Source organism: Nicotiana sylvestris, chromosome 6, assembly GCF_000393655.2.
Source record: "Nicotiana sylvestris chromosome 6, ASM39365v2, whole genome shotgun sequence".
Lineage (NCBI taxonomy): Eukaryota > Viridiplantae > Streptophyta > Magnoliopsida > Solanales > Solanaceae > Nicotiana > Nicotiana sylvestris.
In genome coordinates, this window is record NC_091062.1 from 66054154 (window position 1) to 66076128 (window position 21975).

Genomic DNA, 21975 nt, shown 5'->3' on the forward strand with positions numbered 1-21975 from the left:
TTGGTTATGCCTAGTGACTCGTTGAGTATTCCTGTTTATGTGTCAACACCGGTGGGTGATTCTATTGTGGTCGACCAAGTTCATCGTTCTTGTATCGTAGTGTTTGGGGGTCTTGAGACCCGTGTTGATTTGTTGCTTTTGGACATGGTCGACTTCGATGTTATATTGGGGATGGATTGGTTATCCCCGTACCATGCTATCTTGGATTGCCATGCCAAAACCATGACCTTAGCCTTACCGGATTTACCCCGTTTAGAGTGGAGAGGGACTTCTGGTCATTGTACCCGCACTGTTATCTCGTATGTGAAAGCTCGGCGTATGGTCGAGAAGGGATGTTTGGCCTACTTGGCGTATGTTCGCGATTCTAGCGTGGAGGCCCTTTCTATTGATTTTGTGCCCGTTGTTCGGGAGTTTCCTGAGGTTTTCCCTTCAGACTTGCCGGGTATGCCGCCCGACAAGGATATCGACTTTTGTATTGATTTGGCTCCAGGCACTCAACCTATTTCTATCCCGCCATATCGTATGGCCCCGCCGGAGTTGAAAGAGTTAAAGGAATAGCTGCAGGATTTGCTTGAGAAAGGTTTCATTAGACCCAGTGTTTCGCCTTGGGGCGCACCAGTGTTATTTGTGAAGAAAAAGGATGGTTCGATGAGAATGTGCATCGATTACCGGCAATTGAACAAGGTTACAATTAAGAATAAGTATCCACTGCCGAGGATTGATGATTTATTCGACCAGCTTCAGGGTGCGAGGGTGTTCTCGAAGATAGATTTGAGATCTGGTTATCATCAGCTGAGGATTAGGGCGTCTGATGTCCCTAAGACAACATTTCGTACTCGGTATGGGCATTATAAGTTTTTGGTCATGTCATTTGGGTTGACCAATGCCCCAGCAGCATTTATGGAATTGATGAACCAAGTGTTCAGGCCCTATCTGGATTGGTTCGTGATTGTTTTCATTGACGATATTCTGATATACTCCCGCAGTCAGGAGGAACATGAGCAGCACCTTAGAGTGGTTCTTCAGACCCTGAAGGGTAGTCAGTTGTATGCTAAGTTCTCAAAGTGCGAGTTTTGGTTGAGTTCGGTCGCATTCCTGGGTCATGTCATATCAGCAGCAGGTATTCAGGTAGACCCGAAGAAGATAGAGGCAGTCAAGAACTGGCCTCAACCAGCTTCAGCTGCGGAGATTCGGAGTTTCCTGGGGTTAGCAGGTTACTATCGTCGGTTTGTGGATGGGTTTTCATCTATTGCAGCCCCTATGACCAGATTGACCCAGAAGGGTGCCCAGTTCAGGTGGTCAGACGAGTGTAAGGCGAGCTTTTAAAAGCTCAAGACGACTCTAACTACGACACCGGTATTGGTTTTGCCCACAGGTTCAGGGCCATATATGGTCTATTGTGATGCGTCTTGTATTGGGCTTGGTGCAGTGTTGATGTAGGAAGGCAAAGTCATTGCTTATGCTTCGAGGCAGTTGAAGATCCACGAGAAGAATTATCCGGTTCATGATCTCGAGTTGGCAGCCATTGTTCATGCCCTGAAGATCTGGAGGCATTACTTATATGGCGTGACGTGTGAGGTTTACACTGATCACAAGAGTCTTCAGTATCTGTTCAAGCAGAAAGAGTTGAATTTGAGGCAGAGGAGGTGGTTAGAGTTGCTAAAGGATTATGATGTTACTATCTTATACCACCCGGGGAAGGCCAATGTGGTGGCCGATGCATTGAGCAGGAAGTCCGCCAGCATGGGTAGTCTTGCTTATATTCCAGTCAGCCAGAGATCGCTTGCTTTGGATGTTCAGGCCTTGGCCAATCGTCTTGTGAGGTTGGATATTTCTGAGCCTAGCAGAGTGTTAGCTTGCACGGTTGCTCGTTCCTCACTATTAGAGCGTATCCGCGAGCAGCAGTTTGAGGATCCCCATTTGTGTGTCTTGAGAGACACGATGCAGCGTGGAGGTGCCAGGAAAGTAACCTTAGATGATGATGGTGTATTGAGATTGCAGGGGCAAGTCTGTATGCCCAATGTTGATGGGATTCGAAAGTTGATCTTAGCGGAGGCCCACAATTCTTGGTATTCTATTCACCCCGAGTGCCGCGAAGATGTACCAGGATATGAGGCAGCACTATTGGTGGCGTAAGATGAAGAAAGACATCGTTGTGCATATGGCTCGGTGTTTGAATTGTCAGCAGGTTAAGTACGAGCATCAAAGACCTGGTGGTCTATTTCAGAGGATTGCACTTCTCGAGTGGAAGTGGGAGAGGATTACGATAGATTTCGTTACTGGACTTCCGATGACTCGGAAAAAGTTTGATGCAGTTTGGGTCATTGTTGATAGGCTGACCAAGTCAGCACATTTTGTTCCTGTTGCATCCACCTATTCATCCGAAAGGTTAGCCGAGATTTATATTAGGGAGATTGTTTGTCTTTATGGGGTGCCGCTATCTATCATTTCGGATCGGGGTACGCAGTTTACCTCGCATTTCTGGAGAGCGGTTCAACGAGAGTTGGGCACCCAGGTTGAGTTGAGTACAACATTTCATCCCCAGACAGACGGTCAGTCCGAGAGGACTATTCAGATTCTTGAGGACATGCTCCGATCCTGTGTCATTGATTTTGGAGGCTCGTGGGACCAGTTTTTGTCGTTAGCAGAGTTTGCCTACAACAACAACTACCAGTCCAGCATTCAGATGGCTCCGTATGAGGCGTTGTATGGTAGGCAATGTTGGTCTCCAGTTGGATAGTTTGAGCCGGGAGAGGCTCGATTATTGGGTAGGGATCTGGTTCAGGAGGCCTTGGACAAGGTCAGGATTATTCAGGATAGACTTTGTACAGCTCAGTCCAGACAAAAGAGTTACGCAGACCGCAAGGTTAGAGATGTTGCTTTCATGGTTGGGGAGCGGGTATTGCTCCGTGTATCGCCTATGAAGGGCGTGATGAGATTTGGGAAGAAGGGAAAGCTCAGCCCTAGGTTCATCGGTCCATTTGAGATTCTTGATCGTGTGGGAGAGGTGGCTTATAGACTTGCCTTGCCACCTAGCTTGTCAGTTGTGCATCCCGTGTTTCATGTATCTATGCTCCGGAAGTATCGCGGAGATCCATCGCACGTGTTAGATTTCAGCGCTATCCAATTGGAAAAGGATCTATCATATGAGGAGGAGCCGGTGGCTATTCTAGACCGGCAGGTTCGACAGTTGAGGTCGAAGAGTTTTCCTTCGGTGCGTGTTCAGTGGAGAGTTCAACCTCCTGAGGCATCGACCTGGGAGTCCGAGTCCGATATGCGGAGCCGTTATCCTCATTTATTTCCTGACTCAGGTACTTCTTTCTTTTGTCCGTTCGAGGACAAACGGTTGTTTTAGAGGTGGAGACTGTGACGACCCGAAGGGTCATCACCGTAGTTCTTCCTTGTTCTGCACTTTTGAGGCCTTGAAAACCCCGCTTTTAGTTGCCTTGATTGGTGTGCGCAGTTCGGGCGCGTAGCCGGAAAGTTTTTATGTTAGAATATGTGAATTAGGTGAAACTTTTGATGAATTTCGATATTAATATGCATAATATTGACTTCGGTCAACATTTTGGGTAAACGGACTCGGATTTGTGATTCGATGGTCCCGGAGCGTCCGTAGAAAAATATGGGACTTGGGCGTGTGCCCGGAATCAAATTCTGAGGTCCCAAGCCCGAGAAATGAATTTTTGAAAGAAATTGTTTTTCTGAAATTTGATAAGAAAATTTGAAATGAAAAGGAGTTAGAAAATATAGGTATCGGGCTCGTATTTTGGTTCCGATGCCCGGTACAAGTCTTAAATATGTGTTAAGCACTATCTGTAAAGTTTGGCTAAAAACGGACGTCATATGACGTGTTTCGGACTAAAAATGGAGAATTTGAGTTATGAAAGTTGAAGAAAGAAAATCATGTGTTTGAGGCTTGATCCTATGTATATGATGTTATTTTGGCGATTTGATCGCACGAGTAAGTCCGTAAGATGTTTTTAAGGTTGTGTGTATGTTTGGTTTGGAGCCCCGAGGGCTCGGGTGAGTTTTGAATGGGGCCTGGGAGGTCTTGGACTTAAGAAAATGCAGGTTCAGGTGTTGCAGACACCAGCGCGGCCGCGGTCATTTCCCCTCGGTCCGTGCTGGAGCCGCGCGGCCGCGATGCGTTTCTGTGCGGTCTGCGTGGCTGAGTCTGAGGGCTAGGGTTTCAGGTTAACAAGCGCGGCCGCACACCAAAACAGTGCGGTCCATTCATGGGGGAATGGGTAACCGGATTTTGGTCCGAACCTCGAGTTTTGACCACGTGGGTCCGGGGGTGTTTTTGACCATTTTGGGAAAAACCTTGTAAAATTTATTTTTCATGCATGGGGAGTGATTCATTTAGTAATTATTAATGTGATTAAGTAACTTATGACTAGATTCGAGTGGATTGGTGGTGGAATCAAGAGGTAAAGCTATACTAGAAGCGTGAGTTGAGTTTGGAGCATTCGAGGTAAGTGTTTGTTCTAACTTTGGCTTGAGGGAATAGGATTAGGATGATATTTGCTACTTGCTAATGTGGAGTACGGTGTATAGGCATGGTGACGGTTATCTATGCACCGGAGTCTAGCATGACCGTGAGTCTTGATTGCTTTTAATTCGAATAATGTGACACAAGCTCCTTGTTTATTTGATAAGTTTCATATAATGTGAACGGTTGAGGAAGAATGATTTAAAAGGAGAATGTGTTGTGAATACTCCCTTGCCGGGATGTGTAGACTGATATATATATTCTCCCTTGTCGGGATATTTTGGGCTGTTAGCTGTACCCTTGCCGGGTTAAAGGTATTGAGTTGTTATTCTCCCCTGAAGGGGTCTACTATATGAAGTCAGATATTATGAACTATATTATGGGATCGTGTGGCACGCCGTCCACTTATATATTATATTATGGGATCGTGTGGCACGCCGTCCACTTATATATGATATGAATTGGGATCGTGTGGCACGCCGTCCACTTGGTTATTGGCCTCCGTTGCCGGTGACATATTGTGCATTGTGATAAAGATGAAATGGGAACGGGTGGTACACCTACCATGTGGTATATGGAAATAGGGATCGTGTGGCACGCCATCCACCTATATATTTTTAAAAGGGATCGTGTGGCACGCCGTCCACTTATATACTATTTTATGGGATCGTGTGGCACTCCGTCCACTTATATACTATATTATGGGATCGTGTGGCACGCCGTCCACTTATATATGATATTATGGGATCGTGTGGCACGCCGTCCACTTATATACTATATTATGGGATCATGTGGCACGCTGTCCACTTATATACTATATTATGGGATCGTGTGGCACACCGTCCACTTATATATGATATTATGGGATCGTGTGGCACGCCGTCCACTTATATATGATATGAATTGGGATCGTGTGGCACGCCGTCCACTTGGTTATTGGCCTCCATTGCCGGTGACATATTGTGCACTGTGATAAAGATGAAATGGGAACGGGTGGTACGCCTACCATGTGGTGTCACACCTCCTCTTTCCGCCCCCGTGAGGGTGCGAAGGGAGTTTTTCCAATTAAAGGACAGTCGAAATGGGATTTATTTATTTATTTCAGAGTCGCCACTTGGGAGATTTAGGGTGTCCCAAGTCACCAATTTTAATCCCGAATCGAGGAAAAGAATGACTCTGTATTACAATCCGCGAACCAGAAATCCGGATAAGGAATTCTGTTAACCCGGGAGAAGGTATTAGGCATTCCCGAATTCCGTGGTTCTAGCACGGTCGCTCAATTGTCATATTTGGCTCACTTATCTGATTTTTAAACAATTAAGAACTTATGTGCAAGTTTTATCCTTTGGCCGCTTTTATTATTATATTTTTTTAAAGAATGTGAACATCGTTTAAAAACATGTCTTTGGATTGGGTCACATAAAATGCATCCACGATCCGGAACGTATTTTTATTCAATGTTTTGGGATTTGGATTTGGGTCGCATAAATGCGTACCCGTGTTTAAGGATGTATTATTATTATTTCGCGCCTAAAGCAATTAGCGCTTTATTACTTTGGGGAAGGCCGTGAAATTTGCTAAATGGCCCATACCGAAGTCTAAGTAATCAATTAAATTTTTATCGAGGGCCCCGCAATTTGTGTGTTTTATTTGGCAAGGCCTATCTCATTTATTATAAAAGGATAATCCTAAAGTGCCTACATTTTTTCCTATTAAATTTGTCTCTACAAAATAAAAAAAAATATCTTAATTTATTTATATGTTATTACCTAGTTACATTATACTAGGCATGTTCTCAGTTTGTCAAATTAAAAAAAAAACATGGCAATCTAATTTTAAATCCTAGACCATTTACATGCTGAAATTAACCAATATTATTTAACTAAACAATATTTCTATCAAGTTCTTACTAGATGGCCTATTCGTTTGATTTTTACTTGACGAAGTTACTACACCATTTATTTATTTTTGGCAATATATAGGTAGTTCAATCGTTAAGCTATTGTCGGATATTTCACTATATGTATTAAATAGCTACACGATTCGGATTTTTTGCAAACTAAATAAATTATACATACAGATAAAATTCAGAATATAATTAAAGCTAATTCAGAATTTCAACTCTTCATTTTTTTGTATTTATGCTTCATATTCGGATTACAATAACCAGCGTGTCAGTTGTGTACCTGATATCGGAAGCAAAAGAAAATGAAGATGAGAATCAGCAGCAGTAATAACAATACAGCACAACAACAATAGTCCAGCAGCAGTAACAACCCAGGAACAGAGTTTGCAATCCAGTGGAGCAGTAATCCAAAAAACAAAAGCTTCAAGCTTTGATTAAACAACAATTAATTCTGATTTCAAACAATGAAAGAAAACAGAAGATTTTTTTTAGTTTTTTTTTATTTTGAAAGTTTAAATATTTTTCGGAATTTTCTCTCTCTTAAATGTTTAGCCCTTTTTTCTCTCTCTTATTTTCAGATTCGTTTCTCTCTCTTTGTCTTCTCTTCTGTCTATTTTTCTCTATCTGTGTATATCTCTATCTGTTTGTCTTGTGTTCAAGACTTCCTATATATAATCCCATCCCATAAATCTTTTAATCAATTAAAATCAACCCATTTTCTCTACCAAACCCATTATCTTCCCACTCATCCCCATTACATTAAATAAATATATCACACCACCCCATTATATTTTGTCCCCCATGCCTAACATAAACAAATACAAGATTCCCCCACACTAAAATTTGTCTTGTCCCCCCTTTTATATTAAATAACTATATCACAACCCACCCCATTTCATTTTGTCCCCCATGCTTCATATAAAAAATTACAAAATGTACAATTCCTAAACTACCCCTCCGACCTTATTGCAATTACTATTTTACCCCCAAACGTACTGCGATTTACCAAATTACCCCATCAGCTATAACAAATCAATTAATCAAACTCAACCAAAATATAGTCAATATGACCAATTTCTACATAAATTCAAACAACAAATCTCATGAACATGATTTCTTCAACATTTCAACAACAAATCACATGAACATGATTGAACAACAAAGAACAACTAAAATTTGATTGAACAATATTTTAGCAACAAACAATCCTATTTTTGGATTCAACAACAACAACAAACAAGTATATTTAGATTTCTAAATTCAATCATATTGAACTTAAAATTAACTCTAACAACATTACAACCAACAATTCCTATATTAAACTTAAACAAGATTATGAGACAAATTCAAGAAATAATCATAAATGATAAACAAGAAATCAAACTATACAAATTTCGGATTCAAGAACAATCAAACAAAGTATGAACATGAATTAAATCTATTTTAAACAACAAACTTGACGGATTAAATGACTCAAACAACATTAATAATTTCTGGAAAATACATAACAACATGAAACAAATTGAAGAAATAATCAATTAAATTTCAATTTGAATCTAACAAACATTAAACTAACAAATGTTTACCTAAACAATAAAACAAACATGAAATAAACATGAAAAACAAATTAATCAATTTACCATTTGAAATCTGAAAATTAATTCAACAAAACATATGAACAAACTAAAAAATTAATTCAACGACGAACAAACAAAACAAGAATAGAATCATTTAACGATTTTAACTTCCAGAAATATAAAAACGTAATATGGAAAAAAAACAAAACTCAAAAATCAACTAACCGGAAATGAAACGACAACAACGACCGATCGACGATGAACATGAACCTAAGAAGAAACTGAAGCAAACGAAGTAGCAGTAGTTCAACGCGACAGACGCGATGAAACAGAAGCAGCTGGGGTGCGTTTGGTTCGCTTGTACGAAGAAGATGGAAGCAGCCACAGCAACGTGGCCATGGCGGAGAAGAAGACGAAGTAGCTGCGGCACAGTAGCAGCTGAAGACAGCAACGTGAGCAGCAGCAGTAGCACGGCACAGTAGTGATGGTCGACGGACTGTGATGAAGCTGTTAGTGCGTCGTTCATGGCTTCGACGACGAGGGAGGGTTGTTTGCTCGATGATGGGGTGTTTGGCGATAATAGATGCTTGGACGAAGCAGCAATAGCAACGTCCATGGCGGGCTGTGAAACTTCACGAACTGGAGAGCTGATGGACATCAACAGTAGCGCAAGGTGAAGGAAGGAAAGAAAACAACAATGTTTGGAGCTTTTGCAACCATGGGAGCTCGACGACCGGAGGAGCTTGGGCGTTCATGGCTTGAGGAGGCGGGCTGTGTGAAGTGAACTTGTGTTTCAGCAGAAGAAGGAGGAGGGAAACAGGTGGTCATGGGACTGTTGTGAAGGGGCAGCCATGGATGGAGCTTGGGGAAGCTTGAGGAAGAAGAAGAAGATAGGAGGGGGGGAGGCAGATGACTTAGTTTTTAGGTTTTAGGGTTTGATTTATTTTGTTGTTTTGAAAAAATGAAAAATGAATATGGGGAGTTGGGTTGTGGACTGGGTCAACCCATTTCGAAATGGACTGGGTCGTTTGGGAAGATTGGGCCATTTTTTGGGCCTGAGGCTTGAAATCGAAGAAGAGGCCCAATTCCGACTTTCTTTATATTTTCGCTCTCTTTTCTTCTTTTATTTCTCTAAAACTAAATTATAAAAATACTTAAACTATTATTAAGAACTAAATTAAGTTATAAAAGCGCAAATTAACTCCTAATAACAATTAACGCACAATTAAGTAATAATTAAGCATAAAATTGTATATTTGGATATTAAATGCTAAAAATGCAAACGATGCCTATTTTTGTAATTTTTTTATTTTTTATAAAATAAACTTAATTACTAACAATTGTATAATTAAATCCTACATGCAAAATGCGACATTTTTTGTATTTTTATTAATTTACCAAATAAACATGCACAGACAAATACAAATAATTATTCAAAAATATCACAAAATTGCACACCAAAGAAAATTATTTTATTTTTGAGATTTTTTTGGGAGTAATTCTCATATTGGGCAAAAATCACGTGCTTACAGCTGCCCCTCTTTGCCCGAAGACACGAAGGGTTTTCGTGCAAAGATAAAGCGAGCGATTTTTGCCCATCCGAGTACTCCGTATGAAGCATTTTTTTGAAAAAGATTTGACCGAACCTTTGCTTCAAAGGTTTCCTACATATCCTGGGCTAAACAGGAATCAGGTCAATGTAGTTCGGGAAGTTTTTGGTAGCTGGGACTACCGTGGGACTGCAATGTTACTGTTGTTGCATGCTATTACCACTGCTTACCGATCTCCTTGTTACACCGTGTTTAAAAGAAAACAAGAAGCTAGGCTAGACTGCAATTTGTTCTTGTTGCCTTGCTTTCTTGCCTGTTTGCATTTCTTCCGGTGCTTTTCTTCTTTTTGACACATGCACTTGAGTTTGTGCTGGGACCTTTTGTTGCAACCTTCTGCTTCCCGTTGTCGGGGAATTTTATTGTTTCCTGCTGGGGATTCCTATTGTAACCCTCTGTTTTATTGTCCTCTGACTCGATCTTGAAATATATGCCTCTGTTCTATGGGCGGGCTCCCAACTTCAATATTTGAAAATTAAAGACTTGAGATGTATGCCTCTGTTATCTGGGCGGGCTCCCAACTTCAATGCTTGAAATGTAAAGACTGAAATGTATGCCTCTGTTATCTGGGCGGGCTCCCAACTTCAATGCTTGAAATGAAAATACTGAATGTATGCCTCTATTCTATGGGCGGGCTCCCAACTTCAACAACAACCTTTTTTTTTTAAAATAAACGTCATTCCTCTCTTCAGGCGGGCTCCTGATTTCAACAATAACTTTGAAAATAGACTCCATTCCTCTCTTCAGGTGGGCTCCTGATTTCAACAATAACTTTGAAAATAGACGCCATTCCTCTCTTCAGGCGGGCTCCTGACTTCCACCAACAAATCGCCATTCTATTCTTCAGGGGGCTCCTGATTTCAACCAATAAATCGCCATTCTGTTCTTCAGGGGGGCTCCTGACTTCAACCAATACATTGCCATTCTATTCTTCAGGGGGGCTCCTGACTTCAACCAATACATCGCCATTCTATTCTTCAGGGGGGCTCCTGATTTCAACAACTTTGAAAAATAAAATCCTATTCGAGGGCGGATGAACCCGAAATATCCTATTCGAGGGCGGATGAACCCGAAATATCCTATTCAAGGGTGGATGAACCCAAAATATCCTATTCGAGGGCGGATGAACCCAAAATATCCTATTCGAGGGCGGACGAACCCAAAATATCCTATTCGAGGGCGGAGGAACCCAAAATATCCTATTCGAGGGCGGATGAACCCAAAATATCCTATTCGAGGGCGGATGATCCCATTATATCCTATTCGAGGGCGGATGAACCCAAAATATCCTATTCGAGGGCGGATGAACCCAAAATATCTTATTCGATGGCGGATGAACCCGAAATATCCTATTCGAGGGCGGATGAACCCGAAATATCCTATTCGAGGGCGGATGAACCCGAAATATCCTATTCGAGGGCGGATGAACCCGACATATCCTATTCGAGGGCGGATGAACCCGACATATCCTATTCGAGGGCGGATGAACCCAAAATATCCTATTCGAGGGCGGACGAACCCAAAATATCCTATTCGAGGGCGGACGAACCCAAAATATCCTATTCGTGGGCGGACGAACCCAAAATATCCTATTCGTGGGCGGACGAACCCAAAATATCCTATTCGTGGGCGGACGAACCCAAAATATCCTATTCGTGGGCGGACGAACCCAAAATATCCTATTCGAGGGCGGATGAACCCAAAATATCCTATTCGAGGGCGGACGAACCCAAAATATCCTATTCGAGGGCGGACGAACCCAAAATATCCTATTCGAGGGCGGATGAACCCAAAATATCCTATTCGAGGGCGGATGAACCCGAAATATCCTATTCGAGGGCGGATGATCCCATTATATCCTATTCGAGGGCGGATGAACCCAAAATATCCTATTCGAGGGCGGATGAACCCAAAATATCCTATTCGAGTGCGGATGATCCCATTATATCCTATTCGAGGGCGGATGAACCCAAAATATCCTATTCGAGGGCGGATGAACCCAAAATATCCTATTCGAGGGCGGATGAACCCAAAATATCCTATTCGAGGGCGGATGAACCCAAAATATCCTATTCGAGGGCGGATGAACCCGACATATCCTGGAATTGTCTTACCTCTGACTGTTTTTCTTCGAATCGTGTTGTCTTGCTATCTCTTAAAACTTGAATTGATTTCCTCGTTCTTCCGAGAAAATTTTCGACAATGGCAGAAAATCTTCTGCCCCAGTTTTGGTGCTTTTCCTTGTTCTCCAGGTGGACGCCTGACTTCTGATATTTCAACTGTTCTTCCTTGTTCTCCAGGTGGATGCCTGATTGCTGATACTTCAACTGTTCTTCCTTGTTCTCCAGGTGGACGCCTGACTGCTAATACTTCAACTGTATTCCCTTATTCTCCAGGTGGGCGCCTGACTGCTGATACTTCAACTGTATTCCCTTATGCGCCTGACTGCTGAGACTTCAACTGTATTCCCTTATTCTCCAGGTGGGCGCCTGACTGCTGATACTTCAACTGTATTCCCTTATTCTCCAGGTGGGCGCCTGACTGCTGATAATTCAACTGTATTCCCTTATTCTCCAGGTGGGCGCCTGACTGCTGATATTTCAATTGTATTCCCTTATTCTCCAGGTGGACGCCTGACTGCTATTTCCTTTCTTCATCCTTGTTCTCCAGGTGGACGCCTGATTGCTAACATTTCCATTCTTCATCCTTGTTTTCCAGGTGGACGCCTGATTGCTAATTCTTTCCATGGTTCTTCCTTGTTCTCCAGGTGGATGCCTGATTGCTGGGGATAATACCACTGGGGGAATATCCTTTCTTCCCCTCCTTCAAATTCAATTTTTTTTTTGTTTTGTTTTGTTTTTTTTTTCATTTTTTTTTCTTAACACTGCTGGGGATAAAAGTGTTATCTTCTTGGGATAACGTTGTTGAGGATAACGCTGCTGGGGAATTTTATCCCTTCAAATCGATGTTTCATTCTCCTGGAAGCTGCTGGGGATGATAATGGCTCTTTGCTTTTCTGAGCACAAATGTCATCCCTCTGTTCTGTCTGCTAGGGAACAACTTCCTCCATTGGAAACTTATTATGTTGGGGCAACCCTGGTTCAAAGACCACTTCCTTGGTGCTATCTTTATTCTTCCCCAAATGGGTACCTGATTTTCCAGAAAATTTTCTAACTGAAAAGAAAATTTTCTGCCCCAGTTTTACAGTCTCCCTTATGGTATGCATTTTCCGACATCAATGCCATTTCTTTTACCTGTTTCAAATTAAACAAAATTTGTTAGTTTAAAAAAAACGGTGGTTGGTTGTGATACTCCTACTGGGGATGGCTTTCCCTTTCTCCTTCCTTGCTCTGCGTTCCACAACTTGTTGGGGATGATATTATTTGCTGGGGATAATCCCTTTCCGCTGGGGATATCCCTCTTCTTTTGTGGCACAACTCGGAAATTGGCTTTTCCCCCGACCTTTTAGTCTCGCATGAATTTCCCAAATCATGCTCATTGCTCTCTTTGTTTGTCCACGGGCCTTGGCCTTGAGGTTTAATAACCTTTGATTTTGCAAGGATATCCCTCTTGACACTCGTTGATCCTTTTTTCAATTCCCTTTTGCTGGAGATATCTTTCTTGACACTGGCCTCGCGCTTGTTCCTTGCTGACTATACCACTTGGATGTACTAGTCAGATCTCCTCTTGCATGATTGGAGAGTTGATGGCCTATTTTGAAGTCATTTCCCACTGGTACTGACCAAACAGACTCTACTGGGGAATTTTCTATGAAAGGAGAAAGATAAAAAGGAATAGAATAAAAGACAAAGGAAAAAGATGACTCTTTAACAAAAGAAACTATAAATAAAAAACCTATCACACGCAGACAACGACTCTAATGGTCATGACATGCATATGTGGCCTATCCTCTGCTGTCAATCATCTTTCAAGATCTTCAATTGGCAATTCCCCATCTGATTCTTAGTCTTATTCGACTTGTAGTGCCCGAAGGGTTTTCACTATCAAGCCTCTCTCATTTTGGGTTTTTCTCTCAGCTTTCATCACCTTATGGTGTCCGTGAAGATTTTCACCGATAAGACTCTCTCATTTGTATCACTTTCCAGCTGGGGATTTGGAGTGTTGTCGGTATGACTCTCTCTGCTGGAGATTAGAGTCCTTTCTGCTGTGGAACAGAATGTTATGTTCGCCGGTAAGACTCTCATTTGTCTGACTTGGCATCTTTTGCAGACTGGTCAGAAGGTCTTTCTTTGGACCGTAATGTGGGTTTTTTGGATAGGCTTAGAAAGAAAGGGTTTTAAAGGCTCAAAAACAAATCAAATTTGGGGTTTAAAATTACAACCTTCGGAATCATATTTGTTTACAACGAGCACAATTCTTGCCCCACTTCATTGCTTGGGGATTATTTATTTATTTATATATATATATATATATATATATATATATATATTTTAATACCATGCACACCATGCACACTATGCACACTATGCACTCTATGACCGAGCCGTGAAGCGCTTACGTATCCTCTTTGAGGAATCAGGTCAAACGTAGTTCCCAATTCCTCTTTTTTCTTCTGACTTTTTTTTTGTTATCATTTTTCTCTTCTTTTTTTCGTTTTTTGTTGATTTTTTTTCTTTACCTTCCAGGCTCGTATTTCCTAGTCGTTGCTATTGATTCCGAACGAGGGGTATGAAAGAAAATAAATAAGGCTCAAAAAGGGTAACGAAGGATAAAGTGTTTAGGTAGCAGAACAAAATGCCTTCGTCATTCTAGTCTTCAAAACATGCCAAGTGCAAACAACACAATTGAACATAGATTTATAGTCTCTTCCGATGGTGTTGGTCTTGACAATTATGTTAAACACTTGCTTTTCATTTGTCATTTCTAAAGCACTGCTGGGCGACACTCTCACTCTCATGAACGACCCTCATGCCTATTCGGCGAATCTTGCATTTAACGGTTTTCTTTGTGTTTTACTTGCCCTAATTCCACATGACTCGGGCTTCAAATAATCTCACACCGTTCTTATTTCCTTTAAATGCTTTGATCACCTTCCCAGGGTTTTATGATTAACTTTTAAGACTAGGCCCAAACTGTGTGCGCATGTCATGTCACTGGAATCGGCGCTGAACAAAATGATAAAAGGACTAAACAAAAGATGACTGGAAACAATAAAAGACCGGCTTTTGTATTAGACTACCGGTGAAATGGTTTGAATAATAAAACAAACAAAACAACCAGAATAAAATCTTAACACAACCTTGACAAAACTTAAACAAATTGATATGACAAACTGGAAAGATAAGAAGGTTTGACACAAGACAATATTCGGATTACAACCCTAAGAATAATCCGGACAACAGAAATGACAACAAAATAAGACACCACCAGCTTCTCTTTTGCTAACCAAGGAACGGAGCGTCCTCCCACTTTATCGAAATTGGCATCTTTAGCCACTGAGCTTTGCATCAGTATTGTCCAGACCATTTCCAACTTCGATATCATCAACCTTAGTCAACAAGTCCCAATAGGATTCGAGTGCTTCTGTTATCATGCCTGATCCCCGCAAAGTGTGCTTCTGGGTCTTGTATTTCCGGCTTACCACAAACCAACCACCTTCTTTCTTTGAGATTCAAAACAAAACAGGTTAGAATGGACTCAGTTGGTCCCCATTATTAACAACATCTTTTTTTTCATTTTTCTTTTTTTGTTTCGATTTTTTTTTCATTTTTTCATCATTTTTTTTTCGATTTTTTTTTCATTTATTTTTCATCATTTTTTTTCATTTTTTTTGTTGTGGTCGAATCTTATGGAGATTGCCTACGTATCATGACCCCGCATGAATCAGACCTTGCGTAGTTCGGACCAATAAAAGATAAGCAATACTAATCATTTTTTTTTCAATTTTCATATTGGGTTTCAAAGGTTTAAAAATGACCTACAAACTTGAAAATCAAACGACCCACATATTATAATCAAAAGTTTTACAAACTCCAAAACAAACGGCCAGCTTCCTTTCTCCGTTTGACAAATGCAACCAAACGGTTATTTTTGCAAATGTGGCCCCGTCCAAATTTTGAGGCCGGAGAGGATTATTTTATGACACTTTACACACTTGTCCGTTCTTTTACGAAAATAGCCTTTCGACAACTGAAAGATACTCTGAGGCTATTTCGGCAAGAACGGTTTAAGACGCGGCCGAAGCTGGCTCGGCTTATTTTGACCAAAAATTCAAATGGTATTCACCTAACCGCTGACTCTTTGTTGTTGTTTGTTTTTCAAATTACAATAAAAACCGGGTGTTGCAAACACGACCCTTCAGCACCTCGGGGACGAAGATTTTTAAGGCTGTGTGGGTCAACTAGACCAAAAATCCTAAACATGACCCAAAAGGTGGCTGTTTATGCAAAGTCAGCCTTCCGGCGTCCCTTTCGGGAACATTCGGCTATTTATGACAAAACAACATCACCTGACTTATTTACGACTCTTTTTATCGTTTTTCAAATTAGAAAACTCAATATTGCAAACACGACCTTTCAACGTCTCGGGGACGAAGATTTTTAAGGCTGTGTGGGTCAACTAGACCAAAAATCCTAAACATGACCCAAAGGTGGCTGTTTATGCAAAGTCAGCCTTCCGACGTCCCTTTCGGGAACATTCGGCTATGTCTTGATAAAACAACGTCACCCGACTTCTTTATGACAAAATTAAAATTTGATATTTTTTTTGTTGCTATTTTTTAGCAAAAGGGGGAGTTGGACACCACCCGACTTATTTATGACAAAATTAAAATTTTCACATGTTTTTTTTTTGTATTTATTTGTTTTTGGCTATTTTAGCAAAAAGGGGGGTTGGACCCGAGGAGGGTTGCCTACGTATCTCACATCCGGTGAGAATCAAACTCGCGTAGTTCGGGCTGATCAAGAATAAGTAAATGAACTAACTTTTTTTTTTTTTGAATTTGTGAAAGAACTACTTTAAAAGAAGAAAGGAAGTTTTTTTTTGATTTTCTTTTTAAAAGAAAGACTTCTAAGATATTTTTTCTGAATTTTCATTTGTTTTTTTTTCTTATTCTAAAGAAAAAAGAAAATATTTTTCGGAATTTTACCTTTAATCAAAGAAATGCTTCCAAAAATATTTTTTTTTGAATTTTGAATTTTCTTTTCAATTTTGAAAGAAGAATCAAAATATTTTCGAATTTTTTATTTTATTATATTTTTTTAAATAATTAAAAAAAAACTTTCTAAAGAAGTCAATAATGGAAAATATTTTTGGATTTTTTGTTTTGAAAATTGGGGGTCTAAAAAAAACTTTTCTAGACTTTTGGCAAGACAAATATTTTTTGCAACTAATAAAGATATACATATATATTTTGGAAATAAAGAAAAACTTTTTGGACTTATATATATATTTGTGACAAATAATGAAAGACTCTTTTTATTTTTTAATTTTTATATATATATATATATATATATATATATTTGTGACAAATAATGAAAGACTCTTTTTATTTTTTTTTATTTTTTTTGCATTTTCATAAACAAATAAATAACAAAAAAAATATTTTTAAAAAAATAAGACTCTTTTTTATTTTCATTTTCATGGCAAGACAAACTATATATTTTTTCTATTTTTTTTTGAAAAAAAACGAGACAGAACAACGACTTTTTTATTTTCCTTCTATTTTTCCTTTGCTTTTAGTAAAACAAACTAATAAAACATTTTTTTTTCAAAATTTCGGCAGAGTTTTGACAGTATTTGGGCATTGGTTTTTTTTTTCAAAAATAAACAATCAATTCCCTAACCGCTATTTCTTTTTTTTTCAATTTCAAAATATTATTCCTGATATTCAAAAGTCAGTCAACACACAAATCCGGATCAAATAAATGCGCAAGTAGCAACAAGTAAGATGCATCAGGATGGTCATTTTCATTTTTTGGTACACCTGTCCTAGACAGACCCAACCACTGTGTTGAGCCTCCAAAGTCAAATGCACGTGATGCAAACAAACGTTCCTACTAGGGATCCGGCATGAAGCTGAGTTATTCTAAGTGAAAAACCTGAGGCATATTGTTCTAGCCCTGGCTTACCCAAGTGGACAGCTTGAGCCGAAGTGGGGGCAACGTACCGGGAGCACGAAAGTCTACCCGGCCTAGTTACTTGTCCCAACTTCGTTTTATTTGGTATGACTTCTAACAGAAAGGTGGGCCACGCGCACGTGTACACCATAAATTCAGAAGACTCAGAAAGAAGAAGGGTTTCGTAGCAGTTTTATATACACAATTCAAATAATATTAAAGCGGTAAAAGCATCATTTAGCACATTAAGCATATATCATGTAAAAATCAGATAATAAATAAAGCCAACTATAGCAGTTATTTTAAGCTCGAATTCTTGAACCCTGAACCAGAGATTCTGGGTTTTGTTCCCCAGCAGAGTCGCCAGAGCTGTCACACCTCCTCTTTCCGCCCTCGCGAGGGTACAAGGGAGTTTTTTCCAATTAAAGGACAATCGAAACGGGATTTATTTATTTATTTCAGAGTCGCCACTTGGGAGATTTAGGGTGTCCCAAGTCACCAATTTTAATCCCGAATCGAGGAAAAGAATGACTCTGTATTACAGTCCGCGAACCAGAAATCCGGATAAGGAATTCTGTTAACCCGGGAGAAGGTATTAGGCATTCCCGAATTCCGTGGTTTTAGCACGGTCGCTCAATTGTCATATTTGGCTCACTTATCTGATTTTTAAACAATTAAGAACTTATGTGCAAGTTTTATCCTTTGGCCGCTTTTATTATTATATTTTTTTAAAGAATGTGAACATCGTTTAAAAACATGTCTTTGGATTGGGTCACATAAAATGCATCCACGATCCGGAACGTATTTTTATTCAATGTTTTGGGATTTGGATTTGGGTCGCATAAATGCGTACCCGTGCTTAAGGATGTATTATTATTATTTCGCGCCTAAAGCAATTAGCGCTTTATTACTTTGGGGAAGGCCGTGAAATTTGCTAAATGGCCCATCCCGAAGTCTAAGTAATCAATTAAATTTTTATCGAGGGCCCCGCAATTTGTGTGTTTTATTTGGCAAGGCCTATCTCATTTATTATAAAAGGATAATCCTAAAGTGCCTACATTTTTTCCTATTAAATTTGTCTCTACAAAATAAGATAAAAAATATCTTAATTTATTTATATGTTATTACCTAGTTACATTATACTAGGCATGTTCTCAGTTTGTCAAACTAAAAAAAAACATGGCAATCTAATTTTAAATCCTAGACCATTTACATGCTGAAATTAACCAATATTATTTAACTAAACAATATTTCTATCAAGTTCTTACTAGATGGCCTATTCGTTTGATTTTTACTTGACGAAGTTATTACACCATTTATTTATTTTTTGCAAGATATAGGTAGTTCAATCGTTAAGCTATCGTCGGATATTCCACTATATGTATTAAATAGATACACGATTCGGATTTTTTGCAAACTAAATAAATTATACATACAGATAAAATTCAGAATAGAATTAAAGCTAATTCAAAATTTCAACTCTTCATTTTTTTGTATTTATGCTTCATATTCGGATTACAATAACCAGCGTGTCAGTTGTGTACCTGATATCGGAAGCAAAAGAAAATGAAGATGAGAATCAGCAGTAGTAATAACAATACAGCACAACAACAATAGTCCAGCAGCAGTAACAACCCAGGAACAAAGTTTGCAAACCAGTGGAGCAGTAATCCAAAAAACAAAAGCTTCAAGCTTTGATTAAACAACAATTAATTCTGATTTCAAACAATGAAAGAAAGCAGAAGATTTTTTTTTAGTTTTTTTTTATTTTGAAAGTTTAAATATTTTTCGGAATTTTCTCTCTCTTAAATGTTTAGCCCTTTTTTCTCTCTCTTATTTTCAGATTCGTTTCTCTCTCTCTGTCTTCTCTTCTGTCTATTTTTCTCTATCTGTGTATATCTCTATCTGTTTGTCTTGTGTTCAAGACTTCTTATATATAATCTCATCCCATAAATCTTTTAATCAATTAAAATCAACCCATTTTCTCTACCAAACCCATTATCTTCTCACTCATCCCCATTACATTAAATAAATATATCACACCACCCCATTATATTTTGTCCCTCATGCCTAACATAAACAAATACAAGATTCCCCCACACTAAAATTTGTCTTGTCTCCCCTTTATATTAAATAACTATATCACAACCCACCCCATTTCATTTTGTCCCCCATGCTTCATATAAAAAATTACAAAATGTACAATTCCTAAACTACCCCTCCGACCTTATTGCAATTACTATTTTACCCCCCAAACGTATTGCGATTTACCAAATTACCCCATCAACTATAACAAATCAATTAATCAAACTCAACCAAAATATAGTCAATATGACCAATTTCTACATAAATTCAAACAACAAATCTCATGAACATGATTTCTTCAACATTTCAACAACAAATCACATGAACATGATTGAACAACAAAGAACAACTAAAATTTGATTGAACAATATTTTAGCAACAAACAATCCTATTTTTGGATTCAACAACAACAACAAACAAGTATATTTAGATTTCTAAATTCAATCATATTGAACTTAAATCAACTCTAACAATATTACAACCAACAATTCCTATATTAAACTTAAACAACAAGATTATGAGACAAATTCAAGAAATAATCATAAATGATAAACAAGAAATCAAACTATACAAATTTCGGATTCAAGAACAATCAAACAAAGTATGAACATGAATTAAATCTATTTTAAACAACAAACTTGACGGATTAAATGACTCAAACAACATTAATAATTTCTGGAAAATACATAACAACATGAAACAAATTGAAGAAATAATCAATTAAATTTCAATTTGAATCTAACAAACATTAAACTAACAAATTTTTACCTAAACAATAAAACAAACATGAAATAAACATGAAAAACAAATTAATCAATTTACCATTTGAAATCTGAAAATTAATTCAACAAAACATATGAACAAACTAAAAAATTATTTCAACGACGAACAAACAAAGCAAGAATAGAATCATTTAACGATTTTAACTTCCAGAAATATAAAAACGTAATATGGAAAAAAACAAAACTCAAAATCAACTAACCGGAAATGTAACGACAACAACGACCGATCGACGATGAACATGAACCTAAGAAGCAACTGAAGCAAACGAAGTAGCAGTAGTTCAACGCGACAGACGCGATGAAACAGAAGCAGCTGGGGTGCGTTTGGTTCGCTTGTACGAAGAAGATGAAAGCAGCCACAGCAGCATGGCCATGGCGGAGAAGAAGACGAAGTAGCTGCGGCACAGTAGCAGCTGAAGACAGCAACGTGAGCAACAGCAGTAGCACGGCACAATAGTGATGGTCGACGGACTGTGATGAAGCTGTTAGTGCGTCGTTCATGGCTTCGACGACGAGGGAGGGTTGTTTGCTCGATGATGGGGTGTTTGGCGATAATAGAAGCTTGGACGAAGCAGCAATAGCAACGTCCATGGTGGGCTGTGAAACTTCACGAACTGGAGAGCTGATGGACATCAACAGTAGCGTAAGGTGAAGGAAGGAAAGAAAACAACAATGTTTGGAGCTTTTGCAACCATGGGAGCTCGACGACCGGAGGAGCTTGGGCGTTCATGGCTTGAGGAGGCGGGCTGTGTGAAGTGAACTTGTGTTTCAGTAGAAGAAGGAGGAGGGAAACAAGTGGTCATGGGACTGTTGTGAAGGGGCAGCCATGGATGGAGCTTGGTGAAGCTTGAGGAAGAAGAAGAAGATAGGAGGGGGGGAGGCGGATGACTTAGTTTTTAGGTTTTAGGGTTTGATTTTTTTTGTTGTTTTGAAAAAATGAAAAATGAAGATGGGGAGTTGGGTTGTGGACTGGGTCGACCCAGTTCGAAATGGACTGGATCGTTTGGGAAGATTGGGCCATTTTTTGGGCCTGAGGCTTGAAATCGAAGAAGGGGCCCAATTCCGACTTTCTTTATACTTTCGCTCTCTTTTCTTCTTTTATTTCTCTAAAACTAAATTATAAAAATACTTAAACTATTATTAAGAACTAAATTAAGTTATAAAAGTGCAAATTAACTCCCAATAACAATTAACGCACAATTAAGTAATAATTAAGCATAAAATTGTATATTTGGATATTAAATGCTAAAAATGCAAACGATGCCTATTTTTGTAATTTTTTTATTTTTTATAAAATAAAATTAATTACTAACAATTGTATAATTAAATCCTACATGCAAAGTGCGACATATTTTTTTATTTTTATTAATTTACCAAATAAACATGCACAGACAAATACAAATAATTATTCAAAAATATCACAAAATATCACAAAATTGCACACC